This window comes from Penaeus monodon, chromosome 40 (assembly GCF_015228065.2).
Source record: "Penaeus monodon isolate SGIC_2016 chromosome 40, NSTDA_Pmon_1, whole genome shotgun sequence".
Taxonomy (NCBI): Eukaryota; Metazoa; Arthropoda; class Malacostraca; order Decapoda; family Penaeidae; genus Penaeus; species Penaeus monodon.
In genome coordinates, this window is record NC_051425.1 from 15,399,195 (window position 1) to 15,404,194 (window position 5,000).

Genomic DNA, 5,000 nt, shown 5'->3' on the forward strand with positions numbered 1-5,000 from the left:
AATTATAAAATAAAAAAATATATAAAAAAAAAAAAAAAAAAAACATTTTATTATATATATATTTTTTCATATATCTTTTTTTTTTTTTCTAATATATTAGTAATATATATTATTTTTTTTTTTTTTTTCTATATAATAAAATATAAAAAAAAAAAAAAAAAAAAAAAAAAAAAACCCCCCCCAAAAAAAAAAAAAAAAAAAAAAAAACAACACAAAAAAAAAAAAAAAATTTTATGATATATAATATATATATTATATATAAAATTTTAAAATATTATATATATATATATATATATATATTATATTATATATATTAAAATTCTATATATATATATATATATTAAAAATTTTATATTATATATTATATATATAAAATATATATATATAATATATATATATATTATTATATAATATATATTTATGTATTTGTATATATACGTATATATGGGGATATGTATATATAAATATATATTTTATATATATATATAATATAAAATTTATATATATATATATATATATATTAATATATATAAAATACTATATTATGCGAAGATTCCTTCCGCCTGTCTTATTTGTACCCCCGCCAGCCTTGTACTCCCCAGTCTCAACGCGCTCGCAGGGAAATAACCCCCTTTTTGGCACGATGAATGGAAGGGTGATAATAGTCTGCGCACGGAAAAGGGACGAGCGTCACTATGGGTTTACAGGATTTTAGCTTTGGATAAGGGTGGGTAGATACTCCATCGTCAATATCTGTTGGATGGTTTTAAAAACCCGCTGTGTTACGTGCTTTTCTCTCTCTCTCTCTCCTCTCTCTCTCTCTCTCTCTCTTCCTCTCTTCTCTCTCTCTCTTCTCCTTCTCTCTTCTCTCTTCTCATTTTCTCTATCTCTCATTTATATCTCTATTCTTCTCTTTTCCTTGCTCATTTCTTCTCTCTCTCTCTCTCTCTCTCTTTCTCTTTCTCTTTTATCTACTATCTATCTATCTATCTTTTTTATTTTTAAAATATATATATAATTTATCTTTTTATTTATCTTTAAACTATTCCTTCACACAGGAGGGGGTTGTGTAAGAAAGACATTCATATACAGAATATTTTTTTTTTGTTTTTCTCTTTTTCTCCCCCTTCGTAATAATAATGCTTGTTATTATATTATAGTCCCCTTATTAACAATATGAATAATGACTGCCCCCAAAAATCGTTATCATATATATTTCCGATGCAATCAATAACATCATTATTTTCTGCAACTTCTAATATCTTCCCATTCATCAAATTTGGCTTTTCAACAATATCAAATAATTATATTCTATCAACGTTGTTCTCAATCTCTCTTTTCTCTCTGTCTTTCTCTGTCTCTCTCTCTCTCTGTCGTTCCCCTTCTTTCTCTCTTCTCTCTCTCTCCCTCTCTCTCTCCCCTCTCTCTCTTTTCTCTTTTCTGTCTGTCTGTCTGTCTGGTCTCTTATTATTAATGTTATTGTTATTATCACTATCATATCATTATAATCATTATTATTGCTATTTCCTCTTTCCTCCTATCACCCCCCTCTCTCTCTCTCTTTCTCTCTCTCCTCTCTCTCTCCTCTCTCTTCTCTCTTTTCTCTCTCTCTCTCTCTCTCTCTCTCTTTCGGGACTTGTTAAGATAAGGGTAAGGATAACCGAACTTACCTCATCCTTTTGAGATGTAAACTTTTCTCTCAATAAACTTGTCAAGAGTCAAAGTCTCTGTCTCTCTCTCTCTGTCTGTCTCTCTCTCTGTCTCTCTCTCTCTCTCTCTCTCTCTCCCCTTCTCTCCCCTCTCTTTTCTCTCCTCTCTCTCTCTCCTCTCTCCTCTTTTCTTTTCTCCCCTTCTCCCCTCTGTTCCCCTCTTCTCCTCTTTTCCCCTTCTTTTTCTCTCTCTCTTCTCTCTCTCTCTCTCTCTCTCTTCTTATTCGTTATCAACTTTTTTTATTTTTAAATAGGGGGGTAAAAATTTATTACTGTTATTATCATTATTATTATTGCCCTTTTCTTTAAATCATTAATTACTTTTTTATCCTCATTTAAAAAATTACCCATCTTTATTTATTATGTTGTTTTTGTTATCTTATTAAAAATCATCATCATTTTTCATCGCCCATCATCATCCCCTCACATCATAATTTTTTTAAAATTTTATTATCTTACTTTTAAAAATCATGATTATTTTTTTATTATTATTATTTTTTTATTATTATTTTTATTTTTAAATTATTTTTTTTCTTTAAAATTACTATTAATATCTTTTTGTCTTTATTATTTTTTACTGATTTTGTCTTTTAATCACCCATCATTTCTTTAAATCATCTCATCTTTTTCATCATCATCTATTATCTTATTTTTATTATTATTAAGATTTCATTTTTATTACTATTCCCTTTTTTCATAAATCATCATTACCCATTTCTTTATTATCATTTTTTATTATCATTGCTATTAGGGAAAACCGTTTTTTATCATTTTTCATGTCGTCATCACCATCCTTATCTTTGGGGTCATTTTTATCATCAAAAAAATTATCTTTCATTATCATTACAAATTAATCATTATCATTATTTTTGGCTATTGTTTTTGAGTGTCTTATCATTTTTGTTGTTTTTTTTAATTTTTTAATTGTTTTATTATTATTATCTTTTTCACTACCCCCTATTATTACTTTTTATTTTTCATTTTTATCATCATTTTTTTTTAAATCTTATTATTTTTTTATCTTTAAACTTTGGGGCGGTCGTTTTTTTATTTTTATTTTTTTTATTTATAAAAAACTGTAAAAGAAATATAGTTATGGAAATAATGATTACAAAATTAAAATTTAATATCTTTAATATCATTATAAAAATAAAAATAAAAATAATAAATAATATAATAATAATAAACAAAAAAATTAATAATCATAATTTAATAAAAATTAATAATAGAAATAAAAACTAATAATAGTAACAGTGATATCATGTGATGATCATGGTTGATAAAAATAGATAATAATGAAAAATGAAAGTAATCCGAATAATGATAATAAATGATAATCATAAAGCTTTGGAAAAGGGTTATTAAAATTTAATAAAAATGTGATATTTTAATGATAATAATGAAAATGATAACAATAATAAAAACCCCCTTTATAATAATAAAAATGGTAAAAAATCATGAAATTGATAAAAAGGGATAATAATAAAAACAATAATAATTTTTATTATAATTAATAACAAAAATAATGATTTTTCCATTAAATGATAATAAAAAATTTTAATGATGATGATGGAAAATGAGGAAAATGATAATAAAAATAATAATAAAATAATAATATAAAAAATAATAATAATAATAAAATAAAAAAATTTAATGAAATTGATAATAATTAATAAAAAAATAATAATAATAATAACAAATTAGTAAGGGGGTAGGGGAGTTGCGGGTTGAAAAATAATAAAAATTTAATGACAATGTAATTTTTAGAAACCTGAAATGTTACAATGATATAGTAATGAGGGTTTTTTTAATAATGGGAATAAAATTAATGTTTTTGATGATGTTTTGAGATGATGATGTGATGTGATGATGACTTTAATGATGATGATGATATGATGAGATGATATGATGATGTTTAATGATAAAAAATTTAATAATGTAATAACAATAGCTTTTAATAAGGGATGATGGAAAATAAGGGAAAATAATGATAATGAGAAAAAATGATCATTATTATCATTATCACCTTTTTGTCATCTAATTTTAATTGTTTTTGGGCCTTACATTTTTTTATCATTTTTTACATTGTTTTTTTGGGCATTACTGTATCATTTTTGCTATTTTCATTATCATTTTTAAATGTTGTTGTTTTTTGTTGCTATTTTTTTTATAAAAATTGGGGGATTTTTTTTTTTATTTTTATTATTATTGTTTTTAAAACCCATCGTATCATCTTTAAAAAATTATCAATTTTAAATTTGCCTGTTCTTGGTATCATTTACTAAAATTTTTTATCATTACCCTTTCATTGTTAAAAAATTTTAAATAATCTTTGTTATCATCGATCATCTTTATCAGTTTTCCCTATCTCTTTTCTTCTCTCTCTCTCCCCCCCTCTCTCTCTCTCTCCTCTCTCCCATTACTCCCGCCTTCCCTCCCGCCATCTCTGTCTCTCTTTTCCTCCCTCTATCTCTGGGTTCTCCTCCTCTCTCTCCTTTCCCTCTCCCTCGCTCTCTTTTCCCTCTCTCTCTCCCTCTTTTCTCGCTCTCCCCCTCTCCCGCTCTTCTCTCCCCTCTCGTTTTCCTCTCTCTCTCTCTTCTACCCTCCCCCTCTCTCTTCCCCCGCTCTTTTGCCCCCTTCTCTCTCTCTCTTTTCTCTCTCCCTCCCCCCCCCCTTCCCCCCCTTTTATCTCTTTCTGCTCTCTCTTTTCTCTCTCTCTCTCCCCTTTTCTCTCTCTCTACTCTCTCTTCCCCCCTCTCTCTCTCTCCCCTCTCTCTCTCTCCCCCTTTTCCCCTGTCTCTTTTTCTCTTTTAAAATCTCCTTTTCCTCTCTTTTCCCTCTCTCTTCTCTCTCTCTCCCCCTCCCCTCTCTTTTCTCTTCTCTTTTATATAATTATATTATATATATATATATATATATATTTTAATATATTTAATTTTATATATAATGTAATAATATATATTTTTATATATAAAAATATATATATATATATTTATATGTCTATATCTCTATTTATTCATATCTATCTATTTATCTTTCCTCTTTTCCATCCTTTTTCCCTTCTTCCTCTTCCTCTCTCACCCTCCTTCTTTCTCACTCTTCCTCTCTCCTCTTAACACAAAAAAAATCTTTGTGCAAAATCAGGGAAGATATTGATAAAGATAATGAAAACGTTTCTTTACTAAAAGATAGGAAAATAATGATATTTCTTTTACTTAAAGATAAGAAAATAAAAATATTCATTTACCTAAGAAAAAGAAAAGAAAAATAATCCTTTACTTTACAAATAAA